The following is a 13614-nucleotide window of genomic DNA, read 5'->3' on the forward strand; positions in this document are numbered from 1 at the left end:
GCCAATCTTTCCAATGATATGCCTACAAATACGTCACAATGCTGCAGACACCTTGGGCAAACGGCAGAAAGCGTAGGCTCGTTCAGGGCACATTCACAGCCATATAAGGAGACAATGGAAAACAGAGCCTCAAAAATTCTGCTCATTTCCTGTTTGAAGTTTCATCTTGGTTTCGCCTGTAGCATCAGTTCTGTGGCACTCACAGATAATATCTTTGCAGTTTTGGAAACGTCAGTGTTTTCTTTCCAAAGCTGTCAATTATATGCATAGTCGAGCATCTTTTCGTGACAAAATATCTTGTTTAAAATGGGAACGTTTTTTTATCCATAAATTAAAAGAGCGCCTCCTATATCCAAGAAGTTAAATTTCTATCCAGCTTATTAATTAATGCTGTGTTTAAACAAATCTACTGTGAAACAAAAGTTAGTTCGTATGTATTTTCCAAAGCCTTTCTGGATGTGAACTACTTTATGCCTGGAAAACTTACGGAGCTGGGGCTTGTGTGGGATATCCTGTGAGCAAGAGAGCCTGTCTTGACGACGGGGTGGAAATGGAAATGGCAGGATGTATAAACCTATAACCGGGCCCTTTACCTGCAAGAAAGGAATAGTAAAATTGTTTAATAATTATAACATGTTTTAAAATGTCTGTACTAAATATTTTGAATTAAATAAATGGTTTTAAAATTTTATCTCACCCTTTAACGAACGGGAATCAATCGTCTTCTCTCTCGCAGAGAAAGGCTTTTCTGGGAAAATGGGTCTGTGTGTTTCAAAACAATGTATTATTTTATACGAATACATTCTTTCCTGCAACAGCCTGTTATAAACATAAATATTTAAAAGGTTATTAAAGTTCAGTACTGTGTGTGGTAATGATGTACAACTGTAGTCCAACAATGTTTATACATAAAACATTCAAACCTGTTTAAATATTGCACAGTAAAATTGTTTAAATAATTATAGCATGTTTTAAAAAGGTTTGTACTAAAGATTTAGAATTGTGTGCGTGCGGGCGTGTTTCAAAACAAGGTTTTTCAGGGTGGGGGGGGGTGTTCAACAATACCATGGCATTTTGCACTTAAGGCTCTCTCTCTCTCTCTCTCTCTCTCTCTCTGTCCAGATACCTGGCTACCCCCATCAAAAAGGGTTGAAACAATAACGGCACCTTCGCTTAATTAACACACAAGCTTTTCAAATCCAAATTTATCTCACCCCAGAGGATGTGGGGGCTAAAAAGTCAAACAGCCCAGACAGAATACAATATGTCGAGACAGATCCCTAGGGTTTAAAACAATGGTATACCGGTGACATATGTATACAGGGTTCGACTAAAATAATAGAAGGTGTTATATCCCTGAGGTTGTAGGAAATCAAAAGGAAATACAGCCAGCATAGAATAGGCCTAGACATCCCCTCCTTGTGTTATAAAACACTGCTTTTGTTCTCTAAACATTCGCGGTCCTACAAGTCCATTTTTGCATACAGGATGGCGCCCCAGAAAAACTTCACCCCCGCTCTGTAAACTCACCCCAAATGACGTGTTAGGGACACGATTGCAGAACGAGGCTAGTGAAACAGACCGTATTTAACACTTCTGTACGACCAACTTTCATGCAAGTCCAAACCCCCGGCCCAACCACCCAGAAGAGCGGAAGACCCAGCAGCTAAAACATAATCTGTGAATCCATCCTAATAGAGCTTTTTGAAGGTGCAGTTAGTGAAAATAATATATTAGATTTGGATGCATTTCGTATTTTTTCTGGGAATTGTTTGGATATTACAATTTGATATTGTTCTAACATTAAACAGACTTTATATGTTTTGGTTTTTACAGATATTACTGGTCCCGGGGATAAATGCTTTGGATCATCCAACATCAGATGTTGTAACTATCCCTGATGAGGATTCGGAGGAGCAACAGGAGGACACCGAATTTTACGAGATATCTATATGGCAAATGTATGTATTTTTTGTGATAAAATGTATAATCCACACCGAAGGCCCTACACCACGAGAGGACATGGTCGAGACGGAAGGGGTACCCCGAAACATAATGACTAAAATTCGGTGTCCTCCAGTTGCTCCTCCGAATCCTCATCAGGGATAGTTATAACATCTGATGATGCACTATCTTCTTAAATAAACACCAACTAAAGCTTGACAGCTTCAAAGGAACGGATGCACTATATACACTCACTCAAAGGCGTGAGAACAGGAACAGGATGTCCTGACAGGATGCCCCTATATTGGCACTCCCTAGAGCATGTGATAACTTCCCGCCAGAATGGCCTGACGGGATGACCAAATATGGGCATGCACAGGTCATCCAGCCATAGGGTCATAAATCAAATGTTTGACACGTGCCATCTACTATATTCTCTCTGTAGATCATGGAGCTCTTGTTGAATATAAACCCACACAAACATTTCCTGTTTCATCCATTTGTTATTCATTCAGTCTACTTTTCCCCTTGCCACACCCATCTTGATGATCTTACTGTAGTGGAGGTGACGGTAGATAACCTTGTCTGACATCTGCGGACTCGTGTTGGAAGCTAAGGCTTTAGCTCAGTAGTGAGTTCAGCAGATTACTGGATTTTAATATCCAATCAAATCTCAATAGAGCTAACGCATGGTCACTCTAACCCATTAATCATGAATTTATTTGCCGCCTTAACAATATATTATCAATATGTCCTTTATCAATGAGACCCTACTGCTAAACTGTGTCGTCAATGTGACCCTCTGATAAAGTCCCACTGGGCACACACTGGTTGAATCAATGTTGTTTCCAAGTAATTTCAATGAAATTCCGTTGAACCAATGTGGAATAGACGCTGAATTGACATCTGGTACCCTATTCCCTTTATAGTGCACTACTTTTGACCAGGATGTCCAGGGAATATATAAGGAATGGGGTGCCATTTGGGAAACATCCTTCATCGTCAATTTGACGCTGTTGATGAACCATGTCATGAACGTGACTCTAACGACACACTTTCACATCCTTAACTTATACTAGCATGTATCTTGCATCAATGACTGGTTTCACTTCCTAGTTCACACCATCTACACTCACACTACCCTATGCCCTATGCACTCTCCAAATAGTTTAGTCAATTTCACTTGCAGTGCATTCGGATAGTATTTAGAACCCTTCCCTTTTTCCACATGTTTTTTAGATTACATACATTACATTATTTTCTAAAATGGATTAAAAACAAAAATATTTTCATCAATCTTCAAATAATACCCCATAATGACAAAGTGAAAACATGTTTTTAGAAATGTTTGCAAATGTATTAAAACTTAAAAATAGAAACACTTTATTTACATAAGTATCCAGACCTTTTGCTATGAAACTAGAAATTGAGCTCAGGTACAACTAGTTTCCATTGATCAATCCTTGAGATGTTTGTACAACTTGATTGGAATCCACCTGTGTTAACCTTTTGCGTGTACCCATTTGAAACTGCCTATTTCTCAGCCCCAGAAACTAGAATATGCATGTCAGATTTGGATAGAAAACACTCTAAAGTTTCCAAAACTGTAAAAATATTGTCTGTGAGTAAAACAGAACTGATATTGCAGGCGAAAGCCTGAGGAAAATCCAATCAGGAAGTGCCTCTTATTTTGAAACCTCTCTGTTCCTATGCATGCCTATCCCCCATTTAAAGGGATATCAACCAGATTCCTTTTTCTATGGCTTCCCTAAGGTGTCAAAAGTCTTTAGACATAGTTTCAGGCTTTTATTTTGAAAAATGAGCATGAAGGATCACTTTGCGTAAGTGGATAGGTGGGGGCTCTCAGAGTGAGTTTTGCGCAACTGAGTAAAGCGGCCATTGTTTCTCCCGCTGTTATTGAAAAAGCTACACACTCGGTTGATATATTATCGAATATATATTTTAAAAACAATTTGAGGATTGATTATAAAAAAACGTTTGACATGTTTCTGTGGATATTATGGATATTATTTGGAATATACTGTGTTGTCATGACCGCTCTTTCCTGTGGATTTCTGAACATAACGCGACAAACAAACGTCGGTATTTTGGGTATAAAAATAATCTTTATGGAACAAAAGGAACATTTGTTGTGTAACTGGGAGTCTCGTAAACTATTTTTTTGATTGCTTTTCTGATTTTCCTGACCTAGCTACTTAATGCTTAATGTTATGTTATGCTATCGATAAACTTACACAAATGCCTGGATTGCTTTCGCTGTAAAGCATAATTTCAAAATATGAGACGACAGGTGGATTAACAAAAGGCTAAACTGTGTTTTGCAATATTGCACTTGTGATTTCATGAATATGAATATTTTTTAGTAATATTATTTGACTGTGGTGCTATACTATTCAGCGGCTGCTGATGACAATTATCCCAGTACCGGGATGGGTAGCGTCAAGATTAAAGTTTGTGATTTTGTTACGCCTGTGCTGGTTGAAAACGTTTTTTGGGGGGGCTCTATCCTCAGATAATCGCATCGTATTCTTTCGCAGTAAATCATTTTTTAAATCTGACAACGCAGTTGGATTAGCAAGATTCTAGGCTTTTGAAACATGTGAGACACTTGTATTTTCATGATTGTTTAATATGACTACTTATGTAGCGATCACCGTATGTTGTCGAATTTCATCCCGCTACCGGGTTCCGTGCGCAGAGAGGTTAAATTAAATTGATTGGACATGATTTGGAAAGGCTTGTTGACAGTGCATGTCAGAGCAAAAACCAAGCCGTGAGGTCGAAGGAATTGTCCATAAAGCTCCGAGACAGGATTGTGTTGAGGCACAGATCTTGGGAAGGGTACCAAAAAATGTCTGCAGCATTGGAGGTCCCCAAGAACACAGTGACCTCCATCATTCTTAAATGGAAGAAGTTTGGAACCACCAAGACTCTTTCTAGAGCTGGCTGCCCGACCAAACTGAAGAAGGGGCTTTGGTCAAGGAGGTGACCAAGAATAAAATAAAATCATAATCTAATCAAGTCTTATTTGTCACATGCGCCGAAAACAACCGTGAAATGCTTACTTGCAAGCCCTTAACCAAAGATGTAGTTCAATGAGTTACTAAATAAACTAAAGTAAAAAAATGTAATGAAATTAAAAAGTAAAGAGAAAATTACATAACAATAACGTGGCTATATACAGATATACAGGGTCAATGTGCAGGGGTACAGGTTAGTCGAGTCAATGTGCGGGGGTACAGGTTAGTCGAGGTAATTTGTAAAGTGACTATGCATAGATAATAGACTGTGAGTGTCAGCAGTGTAAAAACAAAGGGGAAGGGGGGCAATGTAAATAGTCCGGGTGGCCATTTTATTACTTGTTTAGCAGTCTTATGGCTTCAGGGTAGAAGCTGTTAAGGAGCCTTTTGGTCCCTAGACTTGGCACTCCTGTACCGCTTGCCATCCGCGAGCAAAGAGGGTTCCGAGATGGCGTAGCAGTGGGATGTCTGTTTTGATTGTTTTGTCCCGTCCCTTGTATTTATCGTTTTTTTCCCTTCGTATATATTTCGTATGTATTTTTTATATTTTTAATCTCATTTTCCATCTATGGACTGAACATATTCTCCTGCCACCTGCCTCACCCAATCTGGTATGGATCTGCTATTTTTTACACTTTAGAACCGGAACCCCTTCGGAAGCTAGCCAGCTAACTAGCTACTAGCTAGTAGTCAGTTAGCCACTGCTAGCGGTCATCACCGTTAACTCTGACATCTGCCAGCCTCAGCCCAGGCAACTCCTGCCAGCCTGCACAGCACAATATCAACCCAGAGCATTTCGGACTGCTTTTCTCCGGATTCCTTTTCTCCGGATTTCTTGGGCACAGGAACTATGGTGGTCTGCTTGACACATGTTGGTATTACAGACTCAGGCAGGGAGAGGTTGAAAATGTCAGTGAAGACACTTGACAGTTGGTCCATGTATGCTTTGAGTACACATTCTGGTAATTTGTCTGGCCCTGTGATTTTGATCTGTTTAAAGGTCTTGCTCACATCGGCTATGGAGAGCTTGATCACACAGTCGTCTGGAATAGCTGGTGCTCTCATGGAAGGGTCAGTGTTGCTTGCCTTGAAAGGAGCATTAAAGGCATTTAGCTCGTCTTTTAGGCTCGTGTCACTGGGCAGCTCACGGCTGGGTTTCCCTTTGTAGTCCATAAAAGTTTTCAATCCCTGCGACATCCGACAAGTGTCAGAGCCGGTGTAGTCGGATTCAATCTTAGTTCTGTATTGACGCTTTGCCTGTTTGATGGTTCGTCTGAGGGCATAGCGGGATTTGTTATAAGCGTCCGGATTAGTGTCCCACTCTTTGAAAGTGGCAGCTCTAGCCTTTAGATTATTGTGGATGTTGCCTGTAATCCATGGCTTCTGGTTGGGGTATGTACGTACGGTTACTTTGGGGACGTCATCCTCGATGCACTTATTGATGAAACTGGTGACAGGAGGTATACTCCTCAATGCCATTGGATGAATCCCGGAACATATTCCAGTCTGTGCTAGCAAAACAGTTCTGTAGCGTAGCATACATGTCATCTGACCACTTCTGTATTGAGCGAGTCACTGGAACTTCCTGCTTTAGTTTTTGCTGGTAAGCAGGAATCAGGATAGAAATAGGGTCAGAATTGACAAATAGAGGGCAGAGGTGGTCTAGAGTTTTTTTCTTCCTCTGGTTGCACATGTGACTGGTAGAAATGCGGTATTACGGATTTAAGTTTGACTGCATTAAAGTCTTCAGCCACTATGAGCACCACTTCTTGCTGAGCATGTTCTTGTTTTCTTATGGCCTTATACAGCTTGTTGAGTGTGGTTTTAATGCCAGTGTGGTAGTAAATAGATGACAACAAATAATATAGACGAGAACTCTCTTGGTAGATAGTGTGGTCTACACATTATCATGAGGTATTCTACCTCAGGCGCACAATACCTAAAGACTTTTTTAATATTAGACATCATGCACCAGCAGATATTGACACACAGACACACACCCCCACCCCTCGTCTTACCAGATATAGCTGCTCTGTCCTGCCGATGCACAGAGAAGCCAGCCAACTCTATATTATTTCTGTCATTGTTTAGCCACGTCTCGGTGAAACATAAGTTATTACCGTTTTTAATGTCCCGTTAAGTAGAATAGTCTTAAATTGTAGATTGTCCATTTTGTTTTCCAATGATAGCAGGTTGGCCAATAGTACAGAGGGTAACGGCGGTTTACCTTCTCATCTGCAAATTCTTACAAGGCACCCCCCTCTCCTCCCCAATCTCTTTGTCTTTTCTTCACACGGATGACAGGGATTTGGGCTGCCTCGACAAAGCAGTATATCCTTTTCGGCGGACTCATTAAAGAAAATAATCTTTGTCCAGAAGCTTTTTTCAGTCATAAGAGACGGTAGCAGCAACATTATGTACAGAATTAGTTCCAAACTATGTATAAAAACTAACAAAATAGCACAGTTGGTTAGGAGACCATTAAACGGCAGCCATCCCCTCCAGCTCCATTATTATTGGATCACCCGATGGTCACTCTGACAGAACTCTAGAGTTCCTCTGTGGAGATGGGAGAACCTTCCTGAAGGACAACCTTCTTTGCAGCACTCCACCAGTCAGGCCTTTATGGTAGTGGCCAGACGGAAGCCACCTCTCAGTAACACGCACATGACAGCCCGCTTGGAGTTTGCCAAAAGGCACCTAAATGACTCTCAGACAATGAGAAACAAGATTCTCTGGTCTGAATCTTTGGCCTTATGTGATGCTTTGGCCTGAATGCCAAATGTCATGTCGCTTTGGCCTGAATGCCAAACGTCACGTCTGGAGGAAACCTGGCACCATCCCTACAGTGAAGCATGGTGGTGGCCGCATCATGCTGTGGGGATGTTTTTCAGCGGCAGGGACTGGGAAACTTGTCAGGATTTAGGGAAAGATGAATGGAGCAAAGTACAGAGAGATCCTTGATGAAAACCTCATCCAGCACACTCAAGACCTCAGACTTGGGCGAAGGTTCACCTTCCAACAGGACAAAGACTCTAAGCACACAGCCAAGACAACGCAGGAGTGGCTTCGGGACAATTCTCTGAATGTCTTTGAGTGGCCCAGCGAGAGCCTGGACTTGAACCGATCAAACATCTCTGGAGAGACCTGAAAATAGCTGTGCAGTGACACTCCCCATCCAACCTGACAGAGCTTGACAGGATCTGCAGAGAAAAATGGGAGAAACTCCCCAAATACAGATGTGCCATGCTTGTAGCATCATACCCAAGAAGACTTGAGGCTGTAATCCCTGCCAAAGGTGCTTCAACAAAGTACTGAGTAAAGGGTCTGAATACTTATGTAAATGTTATAATTCAGTTTTCTAAGTTTGCATACATTTATCAAAACATGCTTTGGTTTGTCATTATGGGGTATTGTGTTTAGATTGATTAGCAACATTTTTTTAAATCAATTTTAGAATAAGGCTGTAAAGTAACAAAATGTGTAAAACGTCAAGGGGTTTGAATACTTTACGAATGCACTGTAAATTCAGTATATCTGAGTAAAACACAGGTAATTAGCTCCTCCCTATGACTGACACTCAATTAGATACCTATCTGGCACTCCTTTACTTTGTGCCTCTTTCCTGCTTCAGCTGACTGCTAATGATCTTGGCATTTCCACACCACCTATTGCTTTAATTCATTCTAATGCCATCCTGCAGAGCCTCAATACATTTTGAGAGATATCCCTCACAGCAGCGGAACCACAAGAACTCTCCATTCTCATTTATTCTTCATTTAAATTCTCATTTATGTACTGTATTTACATATTCATTAGAATGGTGCTCCTAAGCAAACTCATTCATTTGGATGATGTTGAAATGCATTCTCCCCTGAAGAATGTCACGAATATCCAAGTAACCTGGGTGCCAGGATGAGAATAGCTAGTATTTGACATTGTGAATGGGTTTGGACTTACCATGCAGCTCCCTTGAATTCCAAAGTAGATAACATTAGTGGATAATCCAATGTGTATGCAGAATGTTGAACCATGGGCTCTAAATGTACCCTTTATATTGTGCTATAAACAGTAGTAGTTTCAAGAGACAGTATTTTTGGAGAAGCTCTATTTTTGTGGGAAATGCATTGTTAAACAGGGGTCTCAAACTGATGACCCATGGGCCAAATGTGGCTTGCAAGCTGATTCAATGTAACCCACAGTTGTCTTAGGTAATGCAGCTTACAAAGCATTTCTGACAGCAGAGGTCCTCTCATACCTAAGAACGTATACACTGGGGTGTTTGTGATACATTTGAGCAATGTTAAAAAAAAATACCTAAGACCTGAAAACACCTGCAAGTTTCCCACTCATATAACGCAGTTTGTCATTTACACGCCACGCGTGCTTCTTTGACTGAGCCGGCTCTCCTTCACTCTCTTTCGTGTAGTTAAATGTTAGTTCCTCTATGCTAGATCATCCAATAGTAGCAACATGTGCGTAGAGAGAAGATCCCTGCTGCGTTGCTGATGGCAGGCCCGAAGGCTCAGTGTGGCATAGAGGGGAGGTAATACCCTTGACTAGAAGGCAATAATACGCAGATCACAGCACCGGTGAAGTGGAGATTAACATTGACAGGGTAAGCGCAGTAGTAGTGGCAAATATCAAATTCCAAATCAAGAGTGAAACAAAGGGAAATATTTAAAGAGTCTCTCTGACTGATTAGAGGCTGGATGTCAAGTGTAGTTTACCCTTTATTAAGCTTACCCTGAACTCACAAGGGGAATAACATGAATAAAGGAAGGAAAATATGCTGATTTAGCCTTACTTCCACCAAGCTCCTTAACTCAATGTGGTAGTCAGCTCTAACCTTGCTTGTTTCATGATTGAATGGGCTGTTAGTCCTTTCCTCTATTGTCCATTATTTATTATTTGTCTGTGACGTGTTGTATGAAACCCCTGCACACAAGAGAAGAGGTTCACTCATAGGAGTTATTCAAATTATATATGGTGAACCTGGGGATATTCTTCATTTAAATAAATACATTTTAAAAGTTTGAATATTATGTTTGATACTTGATGCTCGTGCCGTCTACATGTTCTGTCAACTGTAAATCTACAGTGCCTTCAGAAAGTATTCACACTTCCTTGAATTTTTTCACATTTTGTTGTGTTACAGCCTGAATTTAAAATGGATTAAATTGTGATTTTGTGCTACTGGCCTACACACAATACCCCATAATATCAAAGTGGATTATATTTTTTTCAAAATGTTTACAAATTAAGAAAAAATGAAAATGTCTTGAGTGAATAAGTATTCAAGCCCTTTGTTATGGAAATCCTAAATAAGTTCAGGAGTAAAAATGTGCATAAATACAAGTCACATAATAAGTTGTAATAATAGTGTTTAACATGATTTTTGAATGACTACTTATTCTCTGTACCCCACACCTACAATTATCTGTGATGTCAATCAGTCAAGCAGTGAATTTCAAATACAGGTTTAACCACAAAGACCAGGGAGGTTTTTCGAAGCCTCGGAAAAGAAGGGCACTTATTGGTAGATGGGTAAAAATAGAACAAGCAAACATTGAATATCCCTTTGTGCATGGTGAAATTATTAATTACAGTTAGAATGGTGTATCAATACACCCAGTCACTACAAAAATACAGGAGTGCTTCCTAACTCAGTTGCTGGAGAGGAAGGAAACCGCTCAGGAATTTCACCGTAAGGCCAATGGGGACTTTAAAACAGTTGCAGAGTTTAATGGCTGTGATAGGATAAACCTGAGGATGGATAAACAACATTGTAGTTACTTCACAATACTAACCTAAATGACAAAATGAAAAGAAAGAAGCCTGTACAGAATAAAATATTCCACAACATGCATCCTGTTTGCAATAGGGCAATTAAGTAAAACTGCATAAAATGTGGCAAAGAAATTAACTTCATGTTCTGAATACAAAACGTTATGTTTGGGCCAAATCCAACACAACACACAGTACCACTCTCCATATGTTCAAGCATGGTGGTGGCTGCATCGTGTTATGAGTATGCTTGTCATTGGCAAGGACTAGGGAGTTTTTTTAGGATAAAAAAAGGAATAGAGCTAAGCACAGGCAAAGCCATAACCTATAACACAAGGCCAATATACACTTGAGTGGCCTACCAAGACGGAATTGAATGTTTTTGAGTGGCCCAGTTAAAGTTTTGACTTAAATCTACAAAAAAACAAATCTATGACCAAACTTCAAAATGGCTGTCTAGCAATGATCAATAGCCAAGTTGACAGAGCTTGAAGAATTTTTAAAGAATAATGTGCAAATATTGTTCAATCCAGGTGTGCAAAGCTTTTAGAGAGACTTACCCAGAAAGACTCACAACTGTAATCACTGCCAAAGGTGATTCTAACATGTATTGACTCAGGGGTGTGAATACTTATGTAAATTTGATATTTATGTATTTCACTTTCAATAATTTAGCAAAAAAGTCTTAAAACATGTTTACACGTTGTCATTATGGGGTGTTGTGTATGAATAGATTTGTTAAAATCCTGAAATTAATTCAGGCTGTATCACATAAAAATGTGGATTAAGTCCAGGGGTATGAATACTTTTTGAAGGCACTGTATATGTGAATTCTGGAAGACTGGAGTTGCTAACAACCAAATCAAGTATCCATAGTATGTGTTTCATAGTTGTTCTCAATTCTGCAATTAGCGAAGACATTGGCATATCACTACTTTGTAATGCTTGTCGTCTGGGGAAGGAGAGGAGGACCAAGGTGCAGCGTGGTAAGTGTTCATATTATTTAATGAAATATGCAACACTAGACAACACGACAAACAAACAGTCCTGAAAGGTGAAACAAAAACACTAAACAGGAAACAACCACCCACAAAACACAATGGAAAACAGGCTACCTAAATATGGTTCTCAATCAGGGACAACGATTGACAGCTGCCTCTGATTGAGAACCATACCAGGCCAAACACAGAAATAGAAAATCATAGACAAACTAACATAGACAACCCACCCAACTCACACAAAAAAAAAGACAAAACAAAGGAACTAAGGTCAGAACGTGACATACTTTGCACCTTTTTTTGTGTGTCAACACAATATGCATAATGTTTGTTGTCTTAGCTATGTGGCATAGTGGCTAACCCACTATCACTGTCAGCTCATGATGATGTTGGCCCAAAACATGAAAATGAAGCGGTAATAAGTTAGTTCCTCCTTACTATGTAAAGCGCTTTGAGTACGTCAGTTGTTAGAAAAGCACTCCATAAATCCAATGAATTAGTAGTTATTTTTACAAATAAGGAGGTGGTATCATACCCTCGGGTAAAACTCTAAAATAACATCAATGCAAGGGACATATTCATATTATATGGAGAAATTGTTATATATTTTCCTACTCTGCGATTCCCTTAATTCTGTAGTAGCTTCAAGCAGTAATAATCACAACGAAATTAAGTTTTGCACTCCCCATTGTTTAGTTTATGTAATGACATTTTTCAAACATCTAAGAAAGTTATGAAGTTACAAGTTATGAACTCCAGGTACAGCACAAGTTATGAACTCCAGTTACAGTACAAGTTATGAACTCTAGGTACAGCACAAGTTATGAACTCCGGTTACAGCACAAGTTATGAACTCCAGTTACAGCACAAGTTATGAACTCCAGTTACAGCACAAGTTATGAACTCCAGGTACAGCACAAGTTATGAACTCCAGTTACAGCACAAGTTATGAACTCCAGGTACAGCACAAGTTATGAACTCCAGTTACAGTACAAGTTATGAACTCCAGGTACAGCACAAGTTATGAACTCCGGTTACAGCACAAGTCATGAGCTCCGGTTACAGTAGAAGTTATGAACTCTGGTTACAGTACATGTTATGAACTCCAGGTACAGCACACCATTAGTGCATCCAGTATGTGGTCCAAATGTTGCAAAGTAGACAAATTTCTTACGAAGATGAAGTTGATTAAAAAGTATTAATTTTCCTGATGCATATACTGTAGATGTGGGAGTATTGTGCATTGATAAAAAGTCAGAGGGCCCAACAGTGCAGGTATATCAATAAGACAAATGTGCCTGTCAGATACCTCTTGAATCATTCATGGAAGTACCACAGACCTACACTGTATGGGATGGTGATGATGGGTTATAGTGTTATTTTAGAAAGTACTCTGAAAAATACAGCCACAAGCATTTCTTTAGATGTGCAGTAATGATTTCCAGCTCTTTTGGGTGAATAAAACTCTTCAGGGTGGTACCTATACAAATATAATGGTTCTTATAAGCAAGGAGTTTAACCTTTTACTGCAGTGGGCTAAATCAGGGTCACAGTAATTCTTGGTAGTCTACACCTCACACACATGGTTATGGGCTTAAAAAAGAAGACACCTGTATTATGTCAGATATATTGTTGAAATGTATTCCATTTTGAGTTAAAAAATTACACAGTATATACATTAAAGAAGAATGAAATATAAAACTGATGTAGAAACACCGGATTTTCATCTTAAAAATAAAAAGCTTTATTAATTATAAAATTATGACAAATATTAATAACATTTGTGATAACATGCGTCTTGGTGAGAGGTGTAGGAGTCAGGCGCAGGAGAGCAGGGATGTCTG

Source organism: Oncorhynchus tshawytscha, linkage group LG30, assembly GCF_018296145.1.
Source record: "Oncorhynchus tshawytscha isolate Ot180627B linkage group LG30, Otsh_v2.0, whole genome shotgun sequence".
Lineage (NCBI taxonomy): Eukaryota > Metazoa > Chordata > Actinopteri > Salmoniformes > Salmonidae > Oncorhynchus > Oncorhynchus tshawytscha.